This window comes from Pyxicephalus adspersus, chromosome 5 (assembly GCF_032062135.1).
Source record: "Pyxicephalus adspersus chromosome 5, UCB_Pads_2.0, whole genome shotgun sequence".
In the NCBI taxonomy this organism is placed as follows: Eukaryota; Metazoa; Chordata; class Amphibia; order Anura; family Pyxicephalidae; genus Pyxicephalus; species Pyxicephalus adspersus.
This window is the reverse complement of record NC_092862.1, coordinates 54,681,837-54,707,039: the sequence shown is the minus strand read 5'-3', so window position 1 is coordinate 54,707,039 and position 25,203 is coordinate 54,681,837. Positions and strand designations below refer to the sequence as shown.

The following is a 25,203-nucleotide window of genomic DNA, read 5'->3' as shown; positions in this document are numbered from 1 at the left end:
AAGGGGAGAGCGCGCAGCAGGGTGCCGCTCCGTCGCTCTCCCCCTCCCCTCTCCATAGAGCATGAACGGTGCTGTATGTACAGCACCGTTCATGCATCGTGCACTCCTTTGTCGTTGGAAAGGATCGTGAAAGATCCTTTCCAACGACAAAAATTGGAAGTGTGTATGCAGCTTAAAGGAAGTAAATTCTTACTTTGAAAAGTAAATGTCAACTTAGCCATGTGAAGAAGGCAAGGTTTTGCATAATTTAGGCATCCAGTCATGTTGAAGAATCATTTAACATGACAATAACTCTCTAACTAAATTGTAATCCAAATTATTTTTATACTCTTTAAATTACTTATACGGTTTTTATTTTGATGTTCTGTTATATACAGGTATACTGTATAACCCAATATTTTTTTCATAAGCTAAAAATGCACAAAAGTGTCTATGCAAAAGTGTCTTTATAAGTTTTATTTTTTAATAATTTTATTAGGTAATTATAAGCTAACAAATTAGCATGGTTACCTTCATATTGCAGTAGAATCTGCAGGCTAAAGGCTTATATTGCCGATAAAACCTCCAGCTTGCATTGGATCACTATTTTTACATCTGGCATATTGATCACATAATTTAAAAATCACACTGATTAATTTGTGACCATTAGTGGGGACTGAAACTGTAGTAACAGCCAGTATTTAGAGCCTTAGGCTACACAAAGTACTGGCTGGAGGCTCCACAAAAGGGGGACATTTAGGAGGGGGTGCTGAGAAGTTTCTGGCTTTGCCCAGAAAAAAGAGAGCAAGAGTTATGTAATAACACATTTATTCAACATATTCCGCCCTGAGACTGATGCACTTGGTACAGCGTAGTTGCAGCTTTTCTAGAACGTTCAAATAAAAGTCCTTTGGTTGGGCTGCAAACAAGCTCTCAACAGCATCTTTGACGTCAGAAATGTCCTCAAAATGTTACCCCTTCAGGTGTTTCTTCAAATTTGGGAACAGATAATAGTCCGAAGGGGCCAGGTCAGGTGGGTGGGGGGGATGGTGGACCAATTGGAAAACCAGGGTGTTCAATTTGGCAGCCACAATTTGGGACGTGTGCGCAGGTGCATTGTCCTGCAAGAAAAGGATCCCTTTGGTCAACTTTTCACGGTATTACGTCCTAAATTCCTCCTTCAGCTGATCCAGGAGGTTAGAAGTCACTAACCTAGCCAAAAAGTCCTGTGCAGCTTCAAAATGGGCAAAAACTGCTTTGTTTCAATCAGTTTTATTGAGTTTTACATATAATAATACAAAACAAGTAAGGTAAATACCACATACAGAAATATAAAGAAAGGAAGGGCCAGCACAACCTCTGGTCCAACATGAACAACCTTTAGAAAAATTAACAATAATGTTTTACAATTATAAATATAACACTAAATATGCAGCAGTGCTGATTCATACAAAATACATCCGTAAGTACAAGACAACAGGGGGTAGATGAGACTCAGAATAAAATAAACATAACATTTAACCACCCTGGATTGACATAACCCCCCCCCAGGGAGTCTAATGAGTCAAATAACAGGATCGCCCCCGGATATATCGGAGGAGCATTTCCAAAAACTGCTTTGGATGCTTCAACTCGTTCCTGATCACTGTTCAAACATTTCGGCACCCACTTCGCTGAAAGCTGGCGCATGTCTGGGATAGTAGTGATAACAAACCCAACATGCTTCTGTGAGATGTCAAGTATCTGGGCTATCTTTTTTGCGGATATTCGCCGGTCATCAATAAACAGCTCATGAACAGGTTTGGTGAAATGCCCAGCCAAGATACCCAGGTTTTGACCATGCTGTAGGAAGGTCACTTCTCCCCCAGTGTTTGCGATATCTCAGTGTGAATGTCCTTTGCTGATTTTCCCTGGAGAAACAAAAACTTCATGACGGCCCGTAACTCCAACAGCTTGAAACTTGCTTGTGCCTCTGCCATCACAGCTTCTCACTAAAAGAAAAAACAGTTTTAAGAATCGCAAAGACCTGATATTTGCACAGTTACATACTAAGATATTAGGCTGTCATATGCCCCACACTCATTTTTATACTTCATCTGGAAGGCAAAGCCAGGAACTTCTCAGCCCCCCCTGGTACTTGTCCTCAGCTTGGCATAATATGTTTGCATCAATATACAGATTGCATGCAGAAAAGGGTTTCATTCACAAGGTCAGGACTTAAAATGTATCCCTCGTTAGAGAAGCTGTAGTATGGCATTTTGTTGTGAATAAATGCTCTTACAAATATTACACATAGTTACAGTATTTTTATGCTACTGGATATACAGGCATTCTCTACTTGCTGGAGAAAAAACGCCTTGTAAATATAGGGTAACAGATCATAAACAATTGATCAGAGCTTTTTGGAATGCAAAAAAAACCCTCTGGGAACAACTTTCGTGAACTGTGGCACTCACAAAAGAAACCCACCTTGACAAGAGTCAGATGTCTGAGCTTTTCCCAGGATGAGATGACCAAGCCTTTCTTCCTCTCTGTGTAAGGGCTATGTGGTAGAACAGGCACCAGCTATATGTTGGGATAGGTAATTACAGACAGACAACAAAAATTAATAAAGCATCTTTGGTAGGTGCCGCCACATTGTACCCTGTTTCTTTTGTGCATTATTTTTTAAAAAGCAACTAATGTGATTTTAAATATAGTGAAGTACAATACTTGAAAAAATGTATAAGATAAAGTAGAGATTTTAAAAACTATTTTAAAAACTAAAAGTACTAAAAAAGGGTACAATAACTTAAATTTACCTAGTTAGTTTATGCCTCTAAATATATATAAATACATATATTTTATAGAGATGTATCTGCTTTATACAGTGGATGATTCCACACAATTTATATTACTTGCCATTTAAAATGAATAATTAAAATACAGTTGACATTTGTGCAGATGACTTCCATATTTCTTTATTTGCATACTTCCCATTTCATTTATTATGCCCTTTATGAATTTTTAAAACTAAGAGTGTACGTGTGTAATTACAGAACCCATTTTAATTCTTCGGAAAAGACAGGATAAAGTTATCTATGTGATCGTTCACTTCAAGTAAACCAGTGGGAAAATGTAATCAAGTAAATGAAAACAACAGAAGACAGCTGACAAAAAGCCTATTTATATTGTTTTGTTGCTGGTCACTACAACTTTACCGGAATCTGATCAAGACTCAAGCTTTACTTTCTCAATGTCATCATTTGTTTAACCCTGCACAACACTCTTTTGCCCTCCATGTAGCAAGTATTGCAAATTGAGATGTAAATTCTCCACCATGAGAAAACAAATGCTAATACAGGATTGACCTGGAGGGACAAATATTAAAACTTTATTCCATGGGTTCATTTTAAGCTAAGCCTTGTTGATCTCCATTATTATCTCTCCAGAGACAGATTCTGCAAGCATTTTTAGTAGCAGTAATGAATAGTTCACACATAGGTCCTGATTTATCAAAGCCATCTTGTTAGCAAATGTTTTCCATCCTGGACCAGATCAATTCTGGGTTTGCTGAATTACCCAGGTTCACTTGGCAATTGTGTATCTTCTCAAGCCTTACTAACATTAGTGTTGTGATTTAAAAAATTACTTCTTGGTAATTAAATTGTAGTAGTCACTGACATTGTTTTTTTTATGAAGAAACCCAGCAAGAACACAGCACACAGGAGCATTAGCAACATATTACCAAAACCATAAGGCATAAAGTAGGAACAAGTATATATACATATACACATATACATACATAAAAGCTACAAGAAAAAATAGCAATAGTGGAGTGCAAATGATGCAATGTGGTTTCCAGCAATAAACATGACAAACCAGTAAATTCCTGTATACTGGACAAAACATCAAAAATGGGGAGGGAGGAAAAGGGAAAAGGGGATTCTGAGGCGATTTGCTATATAACAAAAGGAGGGGAGCAAAATAAGACCATCACATCTGTAATTGAGCATAATAGTCATCCCATGGCTCCCAGACCTGTTCGAATTTTGTGACAGTGTTCCTGAGCAGGGCAGTAAGGTATTCCATCATTCCACTTAGTGGAGATCAGGGTACGGGCCACTACCAAGATGTGTGTGGTGAGCTTGGATATGAGCTTGGTAGGACCTGTTAAGGGCAACCCTAGCAGGTGATGTAGAGGATCTAAAGTAGATCGGCATTTGGTCACCTTCCCCAGTAGCTGGTTAACCTTGTCCCGTCACTGATATTGTTGCTACTGTCAGGTAGTGGGGCAACAATGAAGTTAGTTAGTGGTGAGGGAGCTCATTTTTAGAACCAAGACTTGGAGCAATCTAGCTCTCCCTTTAGAAGCCTTAGCTTTGACTTTGGTCTAGTTCCTCTGGCCATATTTTGATCCAATATATCATTAACCATCCGGCCATTAAGCCTGATCTTGGTTCGTGGTAAGCGAACTTGCTACTATCGTTTACCCCAAACTAAAGTCAAGGTGGCTAAAAATGTAAACAAACGTTATATTGCAATCCGATTGTCATACAACATTGTATGACAATCAGATTACAATTGAAAGAAAATACTTACCCGGTCCCCGCAGCTCCTCCGGACATGTCTTCTCTCTTCTGTGTTCTTCGGCGAGTGCAGTGACGATCTCCGGGGTGACGTCGCTGCAAGGATCGGTGTGGGCGGAGGCGGGGCGGGAAATTCAAATAACTTTGTATTGAACTTAATACAAAAAAGCTGTATTGAGTCCAATACAAAGAAATCTTTATATAATATATATATAATTGTATTATATATATTATATAAGCTACTATGTACAATTACATTACATTATACACTATTGTTTTTTGTAAGATTTTTTTTTTTTGTTTTATAAAAAAAAAATTTATTTTTAAATTTATAAAATTTTAGACATGGTGAGTTATGCAGTAATTCAGTGAATTATAAGTAATTATTGAGTAATTCGGTGAATTATAGCCTACAATCTAAAATAAATTTCCATGCAAAAATGTAACACTTTTTGCATGGAAGTACAGACGTTCAGAAAGAATTAGAACACCCGGCGTTCGCGTACGTGTCCCTCGGCGATTCCTGATGATGTCAGTGCATGCACCCGTCGATGGGTCGTAGCGGGAATTTCAAATATTTTGTATTGGATTCAATACAAAGTCATGTATCCAATCCAATACAAAAAAATTACAAAATATATTTATGTGGTTTTGTCTATAGGTATGTGATGTTGGACTCTGTTTTAAAATTTACCACACTAGGGAGGTGTTTTAAAAAAATATATTACTATGCAGTATACCGAATTATTGCATTTTCAGTATTTTTGATTTATTTATGTATTCTTGTTTAAGCTGATTTTTGTGTTTTTCATTTAATTTTATTAAAAGTAATTTTTTTTTTTACATGATTGTGTGTTTTAAACTTTTTTTATATTCATGATATCTACTAGACCCTGTTCGGACATATTTCTGTAAGTTACAGGTCTACAATTAAAAAAAAAAAATCATGAAAAACAGTGTACCGCTTTTGGTACAGAAATCTACACATCAGTGTAACGCCCAGGTGGTTAAGCCTGTTTTACACTATTTAGTAGCATTTCTTACAGGAAAACATGATGCCTAAACTCATTCTGATAAAAAGGAAACATGGTTGATTCATGCATGATTTACCTTTAGGTAAAACATTTCAGTAGTTATATCTCTTGTAGATATGAGAGGGGCTGCCTATATTCATACATACATTATTGTAAATCCTAATGTCTATTCTTCTAATAAATTAATTTAACTCATCCGGTTTATATCTTATATCTGTTATCTCTTTCTACAAATCTGCTTTTATTTTTAACTTCTGTTTAATCATAAAGATCTAAAAATCAGTACTGTGCTGTATTTCACATTATCTCCATTGAATGTGCTGATTGCTCCATTAGTAGCAGTGATGGTAAAAGGTGAATAGTGGGGCCTTACAATTTATCTAATCATATTTTTAAGCCATGATCCAGACCCCTGGGCAATGACACTGTACATACATAATAGATTCAAGTGTTAAGCTTGTTATTCTAGATAACTCCTATGTAACACCTTTTGTACAGCTCATTCATTTCTTCTTTCAAGGAGTTTTTCAAGCAATTGAAGTCTCTGTGCACATAATTCACTGTGATTGTCCTCACCTTCACAGACATTTTTACCAGTCATTCATCCTCCTTGGTACTATAGTTCATTTGTCTAAAAAAAATATTCAGGTCAGAATAAATGGTTGGTTTTATTTGATCCTTTTCAGCTCCATGATATCATAGAACTAATTTAAAATGTATGTGATTGGTACTAAAATCCTTTATTTGGTCATTTAAATTTCATAAAGCTCAAATGTAATCTTTCACAGCTATGAACAAATGAAATTCAAAGCTGTACCTAATATTATCATATAATAAAATACAAGTTACATTCTCACAACAAATAAATTAAAATAGGACTTAAGGTGCATTTAAAGGAAATTTATTTTGGATTAGGTATACCTGTTGGGTTTTTGTTGACACCCGCTATTAGTCTTGGTAACCTCTGCAAAAAAAGTTGTCACAAAAGCAGGGAGTGAAGAAAAATTCTCTTTTTGGGCGATCTGTTCTTATGACAGTTCTTTAACACTCGAATTGTGTTTCATTTAGAAAGCTTTCATCTCTTTTCCTGTTTCTTTTTTATTGTTGTACCCCTAGGACAAGAAGCAAAAGAAGCAAAAGCAAAATAAATTTCTGTTAAAATTTAAATAGTTTAAGTAAAAGTAAAACAGTTCAGGGAAGTAGTCAGGTATCAGATAGCTCACTGCTGTAGGTAGGCATAAGTAAAATTCTGAGTTTTTTTTTCCAGAATTTAAATAGAAACTAATAGAAAAACAAACAGCAATAAAAAATTAAATTAAAAAATATACAACAATAGTACACAAATAACAATTCAACTACACAGAAAAGGAAAGGAAAAAGACAAATACAAAAACTACATACACTCCACACACATACATACTTTACACACAAAACTATAAAAAGTGTAGAGCTTTTATTAAAAAAAAAAAATTCCCCCCTATCCATCTCAGTAACTAACAAAAAGGATTTACATTTTGGTGGATTTTCACAGAAAAGTTTGTAGTTTTGCATGAAATTGATTTTTGCCTCAATTACTCTACACATCCTCAATCTTGAATAAAGAATGTTGTCAAATATCTTGAAATGTGGGTTGGCTAGAGGTGCTGATTTCCAGATTTACCTGTTTTCCCAGAGACAGAATCTCTTTTTAATAAAAATGCTGTCTCTATTAATAGGGTCACTGATGTCACTGATTCTACTAGACCAGGGATCTCAACGCTTTTTTGGCTTGCAAGGTACTTTTTAAATGACCAAGTCAAAATGATCTACCAACAATAAAAATACTAAACATATATTTATTTATATATATACCGAGTGCTGCACAAGAATAAGAACTGCTAATCTGTACAAAGTTATCTCGGTAATTGAACCTCGACTCCAAGCCTGAATTGACTTGGCCACCCAGCACTGCTCACCTCAGACTGCCTCTTGCCCTCCCAGACTCCCCCCCCCACTCCCCAATGTTACACGAGCCTGCTCACGGTGTTGTGTGACATCCCCAGCATCCCTATAGACTAGCAGCAGAGCTGCTGGTAAACAGCAGGGAGGGGTAAGGCAGGGCTTCGCGATCGACTCACGTTGCCTTAGCAATCACCCAGTGGATCATGATCGACGTGTTGGGCACCCCTGCACTAGACCTTCCCCTACAGTCCTCAAATCTGGCTATACAACATGGATGAAAACTAGATTCAATTAGACAAGTATCTCAACTTGCTCTTTTCACCGATTCTTGCTGGTCTTGTGCGTCACTTTAGTATGATTATTGTATCTTCAATTTCTTGGCTCATTATCTTTTAATGAGTATTGTGCATTTCTATACTTAAAAAGGTTGTAAAAATTAACATTGTTAATGTTTTTTTAAACGAAAAATACATTAAATATGTTACTTATTATTCTTTATTGAAGGCTAATTAAAGACTTTGTGATTTTTATATGAGTTTCGTCAGTACATGGTTATATATCAATTATAAATGAATCATCACTTGAATATATATCATATTGTAATTAGACCCGGTAGCATAAAAAGATACAATTATCATGCTCAAAATACTAAGCTTATGTTTAAGAGATACATTTAAAATAAGTGGAGAATTAAAAAAAAAAACGATTTTTTGGAACATTTAACCCACACTCGATCCAGAGGAAGGCAGAAACACAGTCCAATTTGCTCTAACAGGCATAGGTAGAAAGCAACCAGATTACATCTAAAACACACCCAGTCCTTTTTTTATCACTGTCCTGACCCCTTTTCCAAAGCTCCTTCCTCCTTAATAATTTAGTTCCACATACTTTTTTGTAATACTACAACGTCCCTGGGGTTTCACTAATGATTGGTACAGGTGTGTCTAGACTTCATTATAGTTTGGAAAATGTGTCTGCCTTTAACCCTCAAAAAATTTCCAGTGCAGCAAATAGGCACATCTGCCTAAAGGTTAGAGACATCTTTATGTCACTACATTTTTTTTGTGTCACCAAGAAACACAGAAATTGCACTTTTGTAAACTCTGTATATTTCTAAACAGACTAAAAAGTTAAGAAGCCAAAACTGAATCATGGTGTACACCACTATCAACCACAGACATACATCATCTCCCACTCACACCCTACCACATGGAAACCTAAAACAACATTACCAACTATGGCTTCATGAGAAAGAAAAGGTAATAATATGAAGTATCATAAAGCGCCTTATATACCCCCTCCCCCCGTGTGTTGGATAGTGGGGATCGGCAGACATTTTTCAAGAAATTGATTTTGCTGTGAACATTATCTGGAAAATAAAGCTAATTTTTACTATTTTGTAAAAGTAATCTGGTGACATTATAAATTGATTGCAAAGACCCTGATCATGATATCATCAACAAAGTTGTTGGGGGTGATGGGAACATGTCACAAATGAAACATATTTATTCATAAATCCTTGAAGCACTTTTTTAAACTAACATGGCCAACATGGCCAGTGTTTTGGGGGGTCTAGGGGTGGGGAGCTTATTTCGAATATGGAAGCTTCTTTTAATAGGCGGACTCCACCCCCCCTCCCCGCTTATTCATTCCTACACTCCTAAATCTCCTCTGCTGCTCCCTGTGTGTCTGTAAGAGACAATATTCAAGAGTAATCAATGTTTCCATATTGCAGCATTACCGCATATACTAACCTTATCCATAGGAATGTTGAGCTAGCCAGTCTAGTGCAGCAGAAAATATACCGTGTACCCTGTGAAAATATCACACTTGTGCTGTACAGCAAATTACAGTCTGCAAGGATGATAAGCTGGGTGTGGCAGTCCCCAATTCAACAAACCTACTGCACAATCGGAAATATCTTTACTAAGTGGCTCACTGTTCCGGGGGGCAACTTACTCTTCTCTCTCCACAAAGTCCAGCCTGGCTTGGCCATGTTATAGAGTCAATTCCAGCCAGATGATGGTGGCACTGACACCATGTTGACATGACCTGCATCAAATGACCAAATGTCTTTGTACAGGTCCACAGATGGCATGCCCACTAATTTCACTGCCCAAATGTAGTGAAAGTATGGTATTTGGGTGCCCAGAAGAGAAGTTTAGTGGGGGCAGCAGAAATGGATGTCCATTTAGCCCTGACAAGGCTACGGCTCTAAATAACATGCATTTTTTTAAAAATTCTTTTACTAAAAATAATTAAAACGTTTACCACATGTCCTCCTGACTTCTGCAGCAATTTTGGTTACAATACTATGTTTAGTATTGTCAGATAGGTAAGAACCAAACTTTGATAAAAGGATAAACTACATGGAGAATTTTTTTTAATTCATTTGTAATAACTTCTGCAGCAATTTTGGTGACAATATATATATATATATATATATATATATATGTTCATGTTCAAAGAGTCATCAGGTTAAATTTGCAAAATGACTAAAAAATAATTTGGATATTTTGCACAAAAATACATTTCTCGAATTCCATCATACCTATTGGAGAGAGGCCTCTGAATTGAAATAACCAATTCTTCAATCTAAAATATCCTGAAATTATATCCAAATTTTCCAGAACCCGACCTTTTATCACTTCATCATATGAGTATGCGGTAATGAGATTAAAGATTGACTTCCTTAATCCATTCATTACCTTTGCGCTCCACTGCTCTGATCTCTACAGCAATGACTGAAGGCTTGCTGCTCACTCCAGGTAAGTTCTATGTAATGTGCCTAACATAAGGCAGCTCAAAACAGATAGAGGCATGCTGAATCCGCTGGCTGTTTTCTACTGAATTTGCAGTTGCTATATTAAAAGCAGTTGAAATACTTTTTAACAACTTCTGTGACCTGGAAGCTAACAGAGAGAAACAAACATAGCTCTTGTTCTACTTTTATGTATTTTTCTGTATTACAGTTTTCTGACATATACTCCCTTTAAAAAGAATAATGGATCATAATCACACCAAACTAGAAGTGGTTAGGTGCTCACTTCACCCAGCAATCAAAAGCAAAGTAAAAGCTCCCAGATCTTTGCACAATTCTTATTCACATCAGCACCCCGTTCAATGCAGCATCTGAAACATCACCTTAATCCCTTCTTAAAGCGGAAGTAAACTATTAATGCTCACTGCACATGGGTGAGATCAGTATCTCTTTCCCCTTGGAGGAAAAGATGCCCTTTTGGTATTGGTATGTATTTAAATAGTATTGGTATATTATTAATTTGTAAATCCCATTTCCAGGAGGTTCTAACAATCAAGCAGATGTGGCGTCAACTGGAATACCTTGAATCAGGATGGTGAAGATGAGGAGTATCTGGTATCTAAAGAAGTCAGCGGTATGACACTGTAATCTACTAAGCCACTCAGTCCCTAAGGAGTCTCTATGATGCTGCTGCAACTGGACCTCTAGCTCCCTATGGGCCATCGCTTGCTTAACCTAGGAGGCTACTGCCCTGCACTAATTCTAACTAGGCTTCCAGACCAAGTAGGGGCTACAGCTAGAGTACTGGTAGCTGTATGTAAACTCAAATACAATTAGGTTCACCTAATAGTATAATTACAAGGTGAATAATTTCACATGCACACAATTGCACAGACCTGTATCTACTATGCATATATATTAACAAATGGGCCAGGTATAACTCTGGACCAGAACTATTAGGAGCACAGAAGACGTGGGCATCAATAATCTCCTAGAAGAATATAGCACATATGCCTGTCAGTTTCAGGTCTGGTAGATCCCATAAAGCTCACCTGCAGAAAGCACTTCTGTAAAGGTGGCCATGTGCTCCAATTCTGACAGTAAATCCTGGAATCTTTCTTATATATCACACAAAGTCCTCCAGTCTGGAGTTTCTGACCCAGCTAAAAGAGACCAGAAGTGCTATCTGTACATGAACTCCATGATAACAGGTAATTAACATTTACAAGTATACAATAGTAACAAACAGTCCTTGAGAGCGGCATCTAGTGGCCTTTTGCCACATTGCTCTAGAGTAATGCTATTGCTCTGGTAGACTGTGAAACAGCTTAGTAGATCATTCTGGTAATAACAGGGTACTACACCTGCATTCAGTACCTTACATGATCCTGATCCCCTAATTCAATACATTGCATACAGCTGATGCCTGCACTTACTACACTACATACACATGACTTCTGTAGATTACATATTATAGTTTTCCTGTGCAGTCTGTATGTTGCATATACCTGATCCTCACCCTGTGTGTACTACAGGTAGGCCCAGAGTTAAAGACATCTGACATACGGGACGCCTCCTAGATACGAATGGGGCTTCCCTGCTCTCCCCTCTGCAGGAGGAGGCTGGATGGGGGAGGGGGTGGTTTGCATGACTTCTTGACAAAGAAGAAATCTTTTGCTAAACACAGCTGAGGTTGTGGGTGCTATAGCATGCTATGACATGCTGCATCATTACTCCCCTCAATGCACCCCAAATCTTTTACCATTCTAGCAATGCCCTAAAATGGGGCATTCAGTGTTTTGCTTGGAGGCTCAATGATTTCTAGTTATGCTTCTGGGCTAGTGGGAATAGAAAAAGCCCAGCATCAATGGTCAGTAGAAGTAGGACTAATGCCCAGTCTAGTTTAAAGATAGTGCCCTGTGATATCAGTAGGAGGAATAGTTTGATTACTTGTTAGCCCTGCGGGTCATGCCGGTGCCGCTGCTCCTAATTGCAGGCACGGGTGATGGGTCCTATCTTTCAGGTAGCGTAACCCACTACCTGTGTTCCATGCCAGAGTTTCCTTCCTGCTGGAGACTTGCACTGGTGTTTGAGCTGGGTGTGTCTCTCTCAATCTATGAGGTAACACATACACGCCCTCTGTTTCCACAGCCTATGGCTGGATCTCTGCAGGTATTTAAAGGCACTTCCTACTACAGGAAGTTGCCTGAGCAATCTCAAGGTTTTAGCTTGTCTAAACTCCTAGTGCAAAGGTGCTTCCTCTGTCTGCTTTGCTGTGTACCGGACCTTGTTTACTAACCCTTGGACTTTGCCTGTTTTCCGCCTGACCCTGACCTCGGATCTTGTTTTTGGACTTTGTCTGTTTGCCACCTCCCTCTTGGCCATGCAAGCCCCCTCGGTGCTTGCACCGAGTACCCTGACCCCTCTGGTCAGCTGCCACTGACCCGGGGATCATTCTGGAGTGGCACCTGGCAGCTACCCTGCGGCCCAAGCCTATCCTCACCATCAGAGGCTCTAGTAAAGACTAGGTAGCGGCTTAGTTACGCCCCTCCGGAGCATACCCAGTCAGTGGCACAGTGGGTCCACACCCGCGTGCATTACATTAGTGTTATTGAGAATAATAGTGCTCCATCATTGGTATCAGTGGGAGAAATAGTGTCCTATGCATGCCTGTGGGATGATCAGTGCCCTAACCCTGCTGTCAGTGGAAGGAACGGTGCCCCATACTGGGCATTATTAAAAAGAATAATGTCCCATTGTTTGCATCACTGAAAATAATATTACCACTTCGTTGGTTTTAGAGAGATAACTAGTGTCCAATTCATGATGTCAGTTGAAGGTAGAGTGCCCCTAATCACTGTCAGTGAGAGGGCTAGTACCTTATCATTGGTGTCAGTGGGAGAATCAGTGCCACATTATTGGTATCAGTGGAAAGAATAATGCCCCAAGGAGGAGTAAAATGTAAGCAAAAGACAGCAGTATGGAAGGAATTCAAAAAAAGCCTGTTAAAGTAATAACATAGCATAACATAATAACATAGCATAACATAACATAATAGTGTAATTTACGTAGGTCCTATGAATAAACCAATATGAAACAAATAAGGTTTCAATTCAACAACATCCCATAATATACAGACTGTTTATTCATCCTCTGTATACCTAATGATTTCACCATGTTTATGAATTTGTAGTCAAGCAACATCAACATTAACAGAGAAATACTTGTCTGAAAAAATCTATTTACATTTACTTTTGATTAATTGACATGCCATCTGCATTGATTTTGGTATAGATATTGTTTGAATACAAGGTTATTTATTTACAAAAAATAAACAACTTGTTTAGTTACTGGAAGTGACACACTGTTTTTACTATGGATGCAATTCAGGTTCATCCTACCTTGGGCTTCAGTCTTGGGGTACTTTGGGGAGGATTTTTAAACCACAGTGCACCGCATCACTCCACTAATAAACTTCTTTACTCAATCCCCTGAAAATGAGTACGGATCGCTGATTTGAGCACTCAACTATTAATAGGGGGTTTTATATTTTGTTATAAGCACCAACAAATACCTTCATCCTTTTTTTGACACCTGATGGCATGCAGGCATGCAGCCTGGTTGACCAGGGAAATTAGGGGAAGCTAGTATGTTTTCCCCCATTCTGTTCCAAATTGGGCAACAAGTCTTCTCTCAACATTGATGGGTCCTAATGTTGAGGGACAGGGCCTCTTCCCCAAAAAGGATATAGAGTTTTGTTGGGGAGAATTATGATGGAACTTTCCCTTTAGTAATAGTGCATGAAAGAGTGAGTAATGTCATTGAGCAATAGGATTGAAAAAGTTATAAAGGGTGGTAAAGGCATAAACACAGCTTTGACTAGTGCTTTGATGTCCTGTGACAAATCCTTGACAATTACTCTTATGTAATTATGTATATAATGAATTTCTAATTAGAAAAACTCAAAAGTAGGGGTATTTTTTCAGTAGAATGTAGGGAGCAATTTTTATTATTGTTGATCCGTTAAAACATTTTTCATAAAAAAGGATTAGCACCACTTGGTATGACCACAGGGCATTGGGTGTTTCTTAGATAAAGAATTTATCTTGTGCATGTTTTGGTTTAATGCTGTGGTGACAAATTGTTGGAAGGAGGAAACTTGATTATAAACTTTAAATTACCAATTTGTGTTTTATTAAGGTGTGGTATGCTTGTTTTTTTTTATCTTTATTAGCGAGAGCATTGTTTCTTTATTTTGAAGCATCCGATATTCTTCCATGTTGGTTGTTTGAAAGGGGGTTTTGCTTGTTTTTATTTTTTTTTTTTTGGTTACCCCTTTCTTTATTTGGTTCAATAGTATATTGTAAATGTCTGCATATCATTTGAAAAAAACAAAAGTAGAGTAGAGGCAGTTGTATTTTTTTCAATTATTTCTTACAATACAATGGTACTGTTATCTGATCTGTGCATAGTTAATGTTTGCAATTCATGTAAAGAACATTTTTATTCATTGTTCCTGTATTCTGCCAATAAAGATATATTTAAAAAAAAGGATTAGCATAGATACAAATGATGGATATTAGTATGAATAATTATGCAAAGTACTTGTAATCACATTCATATATGTCAACAGACACGAATTAGTCGTTGAGTGTTGAAGACACTGTAACTTAAGTAATTTTGATGTAAGCATGGAAAAGATACAGTCACATATAAAAAAACTAGGATATAGTAAAGGTTACCTTATTGTTAGTATGGTACCAGCTCAGTAGAGCATATATCTAGTGGATCAAGGATTAAAAAATCTTTCCCCTTCTCCAGGTGTCTTTTATGACCTTTGGTCCAGTATGACTACAGATTTTATGAAGCCCCAGACCCATTCAAGATTTTTTTGAGGCCAGGGATGATTTAAAATATTTGTGACCCCCCAACTAACCCTGAAATATTATGGGGCAGCTAGGTCACAGGATGAGGTTACTTTTAATGACACTGCCCACTGTTGGAAGCCTTCCACATAAATACCATCTAGAACAGATGGGTAAACCTCTTTCAATTTATAGCGCACTGTACAAGCAGATGTAGAAGAGATCAACCCTGGCAAGCCTTCCTTGCTCCCTCTGTCTATTAATGTGGAAAAGGCCTTTATTCAAGTGGACTGCATGTGCATTGAGCAAACATTAAAATGTAAAGGGTTGGATGCTGTTTTTTAGGTCCATTTATTTCCCCCTTCAGCCTCCCCCTTCAAAGTGATTGTCACATAACGGAAGACCTTTCTCTTTTCCTGCTGCACAATACATATTGGTTAAAGTTTTACCAAAACCTTATAGTTAGGGATCTTGTCACTGCTGTGAGATGACGCATTTCTCTGGAGGAAATAGGCTCCTCCTCCTATTCAGATGTAGTTGCATGGGGTAACACAATTTTGCATATTGAGAATCATACTTCCACTATTAATGGTACCTGGGCCAGGTTCTCTGGGACATGGTTTAAGTGGATGCAACTTTTGTATTCTCTGTAATACAAACAACACCTTGACTATGGAATATGGTATATTTACCATGACAGTACTGTTTAGTTACTGAACTGCACAGATCCCACTTTCCTCATCTTAGCATCAGCTCAGGCTTTTCATATTGATTCTACTTCCTCTTGTAGACACACACACACACACTCTTGTTTCTGTACCTCCTGAAATTTCTCCATCATTACAGGTACTTAAAATGTTATTGTGAGAAAGGAGCGGGCAGTTTATTGTGAAGAATTGTGTTTATATGAGTAGGCATTTTTTGGTTATGTAGATTTGGTGTATATTTATTATATTTGTTTTGCTTTATCTGTATTGTTTGCCTAAGCATACCTAGGGGGTCGTGCTCTAAAAGTCGTTTTTTCTATTGTTCCTGTGGTTTTCATTTACCTTTTATAGTCAGTCCCTCTGGAAACCTCTACAACTTCTGCACTAAAGCAGACTCTGTATTGTATATATCTTGTAAACAAATGTCCAGTTTATGCCACATTTTCAAATGGAAAATTGCCAGAAGTGTGTCTCTGAAAAACAAAAATTATTACCCAAATATATTTAAAATAAGATATGAGATGCAGTACACCCATAGGACTCATCTGCTATGGTGTTTGCAGACTCTGGATACTATCCAGCAATGTTTTACCTAAACTTCCTAATTCATGGCAGAATTACAGGTGCTAAAATCATAAAAGGTATTCTCTAGAAAATTACAGGAGGTCTGAAAGACATTACATATCAATAGCCAGCAAAACATAGTCAAATACAGCCTAGGATTCCTAAAACAAAAATGATTTACGTGACATCACTTTCACTCCAGATCTGAAAATTAGGATTGTTTTTTTAGGAAGAGTAGCATAACAGAGTTTATCATTATTTTATATTCCTGTACCCACCTGGGCATCAAAATCCCCTAGTTTTTAGCTACTGCCAAATATGTAAACATGTAAAGGAATCTTTTATTTATTCAATACAAATGTCAAGTTAATTGTGAACATCTGACTAAGGTCCTAATTCTCTGCTAATTCTCAGCTAGTGTATGACAGTGGATTGGATTTTCTGAGACATTCCTATTACAATAATAATATGATACATTTGTTACATTTTTCTCTTATCCACTGCCATGCAAACCACTGAGAGAAAAATGTAACAAATGTATCATAATATTACTGCGCTGGAAAGTGTGTTACAGAGTAAGAGATACTTATATTACAATGTCAGCAGGTTCCTCTGTGCTCAGCAAACAGAAAACAGTTCCTTGGTAATTTGAAAACGGTACACAACAGTTCTACCATTTTTTTTTTTAAGGCACTAGAGGTTAAATGGGGAGAAGTCCCTCCATTCAAAACCTCCAGGGCTCTCTGAATGGCTGAGGAAAGCCTTCCTCAGCCAATTAGAGAGCACTAGAGGTTTTGAATAGGGAGGCTTCCAGCCAATCAGAGAGACTTCTAGTGCTATCTGATTAATCAGAGAGCACTAGAGGTTTTGAATGGGAAGACTTCCAGCCAATCAGAGAGCACTAGAGGTTTTGAATGGGGAGACTTCCAGCCAATCAGAGCACTAGAGGTTTTGAATAGGGAGACCTCTCCCTATTTACCTTGTAGTGCCAGGCATCTTCTCAATGCTTAACCTCTAGTCCCCCGGGGATCGCAAACAGGAGGATTCCCAGGGCTGAATGCAGCTCTGGGAATCCTCCTGTTTTTATTTCCTTGATCTTCGCGAAATCGATTCACCGAAATTTTGCGGAACCATTGGAAAATCGAGGAAATTTTCGCGAGAATGCCAGAGGCATTCTCGCTCATCCCTAATAAACAGTAAAATAAGAAACAGCACAATGATAAGCTGATGTAAGAATGAATGCAGAAAAATATTATACGTCTTTAAAATCTGCTCAAGTTTAACGTTAAATTCACTTTATCTATAAAAGGAACTCAATTTAAGTGAGTTTTGAACTGCCATCATTTGACATCCTTCTCAAAGGAGATAATTTATTACCTATTTATTACCTATATTAATCTATCAATTCTTTAAAAAGTTGTCACCAAGCCAGAATGCAAGCTTCTTTTTTATGAGCTATCTCACTATGCAGATTTTTGATTTGCTATGTACACTACTGCTGCGCTGGCTTTCTCTTGTTCTATAAGGAGAAATGAAGTATCAATGTTTTGACATATTGTGCATCTGAGGATTACTACTGCAAGATCTGAGTTTTCTGAGTAGAGATTTCTGCTACTTATAGTCATTGCATTACTAAACAAAACAAGTTTAAGTTTAGCTAACAAAAGAAATTAAAATCCATTCCCTTTTTTATCCTTGGCATTATGTCTATTGTGAGAACATCTTTGGGTACCAAGGAGGTAATTTTCAATTAGTTTGCCTCTAAACTGAAAAAACTGTAAATAAACTGAAAACATGTTGGGAAATGTGCTATTTTTTATCTAAATATCAATAAACCTTTCTATTCACCTGGGTATAGAACTTCCAAAAACAACTTCCAAAATCTAATTATTGTCTATTTCCCAAATGTTACAGTGTATAATAACTAATGATATCCCAAAGTGATGGAGGATACTATCATTGCAAACCTTTCATTATTTTCTTGCCACTCATAATTTCTAAGGTTGAGATAAGCAAACTATGTTCAAGATTCAAGCTTGTTTAGAGAAGATTTGCAGAGTAATTATTCAATAATTTACACTAGGTAAAATATTTAAATATAATACTTATTTGTTCAAATGATATAATGACATAGACATTGCTATCATCATTATGCACCATTTCTGCTTGTGCAACAACTGTTGGTAGGACCCAACTAAATGCTGTCACTATAAACATACAGATGGGAGGTTACAATGGGAGAGAAGGATCAGTACTGTTTGGTCTTTATCTCAGAGGTATAATGCTGGAGATATTTAATGTGCGATAACTGTACACACTTTAAAGAAATACACAATGGACACTAGTTAGAGAGTATTTGTGTGGCTGAACGTTCAGCTTTAAGAGTTCAGTAAGCCATTGTCCCCATCTCCTCACATCTCCTAGTTTGGTTTCAGTAAAGGATACAATATAAAGTGTAATAACAGGCAATAGCCAATAACAACATTCTGGCAATAGACAGGTTTGCTGTCTTTTTTAGCAACTTTTCTGCCTGATGTTCCTATTCCCTCTTTTCAGGATTAAATCAACAAGGTACCACTTTTATTCCAAAGGCAAGCCACTCAAAAATGAAGAGCAGATTTCTCTCTGCATAAGAGACACTTGCCTATCTTTTCCAAGCCTTAGAGTGACAAATTAAAAAAATATATATAAACATGTCCTAGTAAAAAACATACTACTCTATATAAGTTAAAATGGTACTGCATTTGGGCCTATTGCATTTATAAATTTTGTATGTAGGTATGTAGAGGGGAAACTTATAATACACCATGGGCCTGATTTATTAAAGCTCCCCACGACTGGAGACAAGATAAACTATCATAGGAGAACCTGAGTGATCCAGCAAACCTGGAATGGATTTTTAATAAATCTTTTCCTATTAGTTTTCATATATTTCACTGGGGAACTCATTTTTTGTTGAGTTAGATCTTACACTTGTTTTTTACTATTTTTTGGGTGGGAAATCCAGAAATTACCCCATTTTTTTGCTATCACATCCAGTTTTTACCATACAGGGTACCCTCCATTTTTGTCTGACGTGGGACGCCATGCCTATTGTTGGAGGCTTCATTAGGAGCCGGAGCATGCTTTGGTGAGGATGCATTCGGCAAGGCAGGATCATAGGCATTGCTGCACACTGCCTGTACCAACTAAACCTTCTTTAAGCGTGAACTAGCTGGTAAGCTTTATTTTCTATAATGCTACTGCTACCTTCTTTTTAAAGATAAATGCCTAGTATAATATGCCTCATATAATTTTGGATGGTCAGCATTGGATTACATATGAGAATAGTTTGTGACAGCCTTTAAACGCACTAAGTTTTATTTATTGATCTTGTACATTTATAAACAACTGGCTATTTAAACATATTTGTATATGTGGTACAATTGGTTTACAATCAATTTTACTGTTGGTAAAAAATTGTTTAGCCTCAATACTTAAATCCCATAAATATTTGATAGGAACCCCTGTGTTGATACTTCTGCTTGCTGCCTATCTGCGTTTGATACCACCATGTGCTCCTTTCCTGTATGAACCCACATACGTGTTTGGGAGGAGATATTCTAGTCCTATGTTATTTATCATTGTTACCTGCATTAGTAAGTATTACTCCGCTGCATGTGTATAAATAGAAATTCAATGTCAATGAATTTTACATTCAGCCTATTTTTTGCTCTACACAATTATGTTTTTGTTAAATTCTAGGTCTCTTAGCATGATTAATCCTGAAGAAGCGGCTATGACCGTGAAATGCGTTGATGATATGTAAAATTGTTCAGAGACTATGTTTTATTCTTCAATGTTCTATCTTATGCTATGTTATACCTTTGAAATACATGGAAGTTTGCAATTTTGATGTGTAGTATTGTGTTGTCTTGATTACAGACAATGACTATATTTTACTTTGGTTTTTAATATTATGAGCTAATAAAATTGATTTTATTATATTATATGCCTTAAAATTCCCTCCTTTTCTGCATGGATATATCCATTTTGTCTGAACAATTTGGGATGTGGCATCTGTTTTGGACGTTTTACTTTACTTATCATTTATCAACAAACCCTCATTCAACATTAAAAATATTAGCAAAGATGCATATTTACTTACAACTGTTTATTACTGCTAGTTCTACCAGCAAAACTTTATTTTACAGACAGCTTTGTAATAGACTCTAAATAGCAGGAGGCAGAGGCCACATTTGTTCACTATAAAGGTGATAACCCTATTCATGTATTCATTTAAACACAGTTGAGCATTCAGTTCTAGAGGCCATTTGCCTCCAAAAAAACAAGCCTTATTGAGACCCTATAAAAGCCCTTTCACATCTTATATTCACTCACATGCACTATGCTGAATGAAAATGGCTGTGTTGCTACAGCAACCTGTCAAGTGGGAGTAAGCTGCACTGTGCTACTAAAGCAACATAATGTACCGTACCTCAAAGCAAAACAAGAATATTTACAACCAAACAAGGACAGATAACCTGTTACATTTCCAGGGAAATGTCCTTATCAAGATAAATGAATATATATATATATATATATATATATATAGCAAGGCAAGCAGGCAGATAGATATGCTGATGCTAAACTCACATTTTGATTAGCTGGTAATGAATGAAAAGTGTATGTCTGTGTATTGTATAGGGCAAATTATTATGAACTGTGCATGTTTCCTAATTTTCATATCTGGGCAAATAATAATAATAATAATAATAAAGTGCATCTTTTTTTATTCCTTTTCTGGGTGGTGAGGGGTTATTACTTTTTTTACAGTCTATCTCCCAAATAGGACAGCAATAAAAACCTATCTATCTGTCCCAAAGACCACCATCAATGGGGTCAAAAGTGAGGACATTTTGAGTTGCCACTAAAACAGGAATAGAACATAGATGACAATAAATGTAAATGACACAGGTTTTCACCATTGTCAAATTTACCCAAAATAAAAAGCTATGAGTTTAGCTTTGAGGAGGAAACAAACTTTGTATGCACTGCCAAAAAGAAGAGGCAATGTAAATAGCCGTCTTAGCAGAGACAAGGTTTGGTTTCTCCAGCAAGGAAAACCACTGTCATCATCTAACACTTGCATGCCAGGAAGCAATGATATTTGACAGTAGCCCTACACTAGTGTACTACAAATTGTTAAAAAAATGAATTGTCCACGAGTGACCACTCTTCCTTAGCTTTTTCTATTATACCCATTATTTTTATTTTCCTTGCTTTTCCTTATTTTTTTTATAGATTCTTTAGTGTGTAAAATGTTAATGTTGTCTGAACAAAAATACTGGAAAAGAACCGATACAGGCGATACAAACAACAACAGATTATTATATCTCCTATTTTCCTTAATAAGATAAGTAATATCTTGCAAGATAAATGTTTGTTTAATTAAACAGGGAAGGGAACAACAGTCTCTGAAATACCAATCTGATCATGATGTGCAGAGTGAGGATAAGAATTCCCAGCGGGGAATGCCCTAAGGAGCAAAGATCTTGAATGACTAAAGGATGATGAACAAAGAAAATTCTTACAAAAGAAGGTAAAAAGGATGTCCTCTTCTGTAGGTGGCTCCAGGTTGATGGATACTTCTTATGCTGTTATTTTTACATATTTACAAAAAAGTTTGAGAATTTAGTTAGTAATAAAGTGTTATCTGTAATGGGGGAAATGTTCTATTGTTTAGACTATTTATATTTTCTTTCTTACAGGCTGATTGCATATTATACAAAATGATTGCAACTATGCTTTAATAATGTTTACCCACTGCATTGGAAATTAGAATTTATGACAATCATCTGCTTTACCAATTAATAGACTTCTGTTGTATTTACTTTTTTTATAAAGTAGAAGACATAAAAATAGCAGAAACAATTACTTCAATGATTTTGTTTACTTTAGGAATATTGCTGAGGATTTTTTTTTAATTGCCATGGCTGCCCATCCTTGTCTTTTGACATAAAGTATGTTTATTTGTTATAAAAAAATAAATGAATTTTTCTCTCTTAATTATAGACGTCACTGAATCCAAAAACATATTTTAATATTAAACTACTTAAATATAGTACAAAACAAAAGTGATGGCCCAGAGCCTCACTGAACAATGCTGTTCCCAATTCACTGATCTATAAAAAAATCCATAAAAGGAACACTGTGCATGTCAAAAAATAGAATAATCGGAACAGGATCCAAGATGAAAGGTTTTTTTTTAATGGTGTAGACAATGCAATGTATTTCCTATTGAAACATATCAATTCTAATAGTAAAAGATCATTTTTTCAGAATACTGCATATTTGAGAAAAATTATCCAAATGTAAATAGTTCTTTCAATATGTGTTTTCAATGCCTCAATATGGAAACTATTTTTCAGATATAAGTGCATGTAGTCATCCTTGTTGCTGCTTTTACGTGCAGTCTGTGTTTATTGCTTAGCAGTTCAACAGTGATACATTTAATTGTTTTTTTCAGGCAAAAACCTCCCTCACCCATAACAGCAGGCATGCACACTGGTATCCCTGTAGTAGATGGTGGAAGCGTGTAAGTTTCCCCAATATTAAGCCTGCATTCCTTCTAGCATTGTGGGGTGTTCTGTAATGGGCAACAAAAATGTACTTATTCTAAGCATGGTTATCTTATGTTGATATGACTTATCAGTACGGTTTAGAAAAAGGTGGTGTCATAAGGGGAGAGTAGAAAATGCACTCCACCCTAATGTAGGACAAGTTATTGCTATCTATTGTGACATTCCAGTGATTGAACTGGCTGCAACTGAATAAAGAAACTATGGACTGTGCACTTGCATTATGAATTATTATATTTCATTTTAAAACACAATCACTTACTACTGATGTATATGTACTGCAAAACAGTTTCCTGGGAATTACTTATCTTAGCCAGCCTAAACCTACAGAGCAAAGTTTCCCACTGATGCCAATGATTGGGCATATCATTCTTCACTTACCCACTTATAGGGCAACATTCCTCACACTGACATCAATGATGGAATACTGTCCCAACCACCGAAACCAATAATGGGACACTTTTCCTACCCCTGGTACCAGTAACGGGGAATACTCCCCCTTTCACTGGCTACCTATGTTAGGTAAAATTTTTACTCTCATTGACCACAGACTCTAGGTTTTTTCACTCCCAATTTCCACCCAGACTTTTTACTCTTAATGAAGCTTGGGCATTTGCGATTCTCACAGGCCAAAGAATACTCTCCCTACCTAAAACCAGTGAGCTGATCTGTTGTTTAGAAAATTTGCCCATGCTATAGAGCATCTATGTGTCTCTACATTTTATATGCTACTTTGACTGCAGTTTATATTATTTAGTAAAGCACAGATGATGTGCAGTAACTATACCCAACAAATCAGGTTTCATAATATTGAAGTCAGGCCAGCGAAAGAAAATTCTCATTGGAGGTTATTTTTGCATATTGGTATTTTTATTGCTATACAAACCTACATATTTCCTCTTACAAACTACAGTTTAGAATGTCAATCTGTAACCTGCGTCGTCATCTGATACATTGGTCCTTCGTATACTATGTCTGTGCATTATGAGCCTTACATTAGCCACCACTCTGAGTAATAGCTTGAAGGCACTGATCCACATCTCTAACATCAATTCCCTGTAACTTGTGCACTCTTGAAAATAAAGAGTGCACTGACTTGCTTATATTTACTGTAACTCGTACAATGGACTGTTCATACCAAGTTCCATTTTAACAATGTTATTTCCAAGAACAAATCTTCAGATATGAGCCTGAGTATTTCCAAAATGGAAAAAAATACAAATAATAAAGGAAAAAGCTGAAATAAACAGAATTATTCTATAACTCAACCTAACAAAATGTTCTCTCCTAAACCATATGGTGAATGAATGCATGACTGAAATAGAGCTCTGCAGCGCACTAGAATACAGTACCACACAGACAGCATACCCAATGTAACTTCTATTTGTAAAAAATGCATGATGATAACAAAACTTATGGTAAAATCATTTAAAATTATTGACCTTATGTTACTTATACAACAGTGTATTAATGAGTACAGAAAACATGCCTATGGCAAACAACAAACACCTCTAGCTACTGCTACATTGGCAGTTGATAATGGTGCTCATTTTAGCTTAAAGCTCAGCAAGTTTTCTGCTCCTAAAAATGTCACCTAAATAACCCAATTATCCATCCTCCAAACCCTATCACAATTAAAAAAAAACTCAATTATCCTTCCAACCCAGTGTATCTTGACCTTTTAACATGGGAGAACCCTTAGGATAACTTTCAAGTCTTTAGGGAACCCCTGTTATAATTACTATATCCACAGCTTACAGTACATTAGTGTGGTGGTCAAGGGGATAAATGCCTTTTACATGGCTAGCCAGGATAAAAAATACCACTCCTATAGTATAGATAGCCAAAAAGATCATTGGTGTTAGTTAACCTGACCTGAGAGTCACAAACTGCTCATTAAGGAACCCCTGTCAACACTGGTTGAGAAACACTTTTCCTACCTATCCCTTTAATTCTTGAAGTCTTGGTTGCTTTTTCATCTACTGTTCCTTATAACCTATATCTAGGCAGAACAGTCAGTTAAATAAAAGAAACATAGCTCTTGGAAATGGAACTTATTAGTTGTGTTGAATCTTGGGGTTATATGCATGCAGTTCAGTTTCTGTTACTAGATAATTTTGAATGAAGACGTAGTGCTCAAACTACAGATCTAGGCAGTGGAGGA

The 25,203-nt window shown here is 36.7% G+C and overlaps 1 long non-coding RNA gene across 1 annotated transcript; it reads right to left on the bottom strand.

Moving 5' to 3' along the window:
* Nucleotides 1-1,235: 1,235 nt before the first annotated feature.
* LOC140331997 (uncharacterized) lies at nucleotides 1,236-6,835 on the bottom strand. Its single transcript, XR_011921008.1, has 3 exons — nucleotides 6,503-6,835; nucleotides 2,449-2,544; nucleotides 1,236-1,970 (listed from the first exon to the last, which is right to left on the bottom strand). It is a non-coding gene; the product is annotated as an uncharacterized lncRNA (long non-coding RNA).
* Between the last annotated feature and the right edge of the window lie 18,368 nt (nucleotides 6,836-25,203).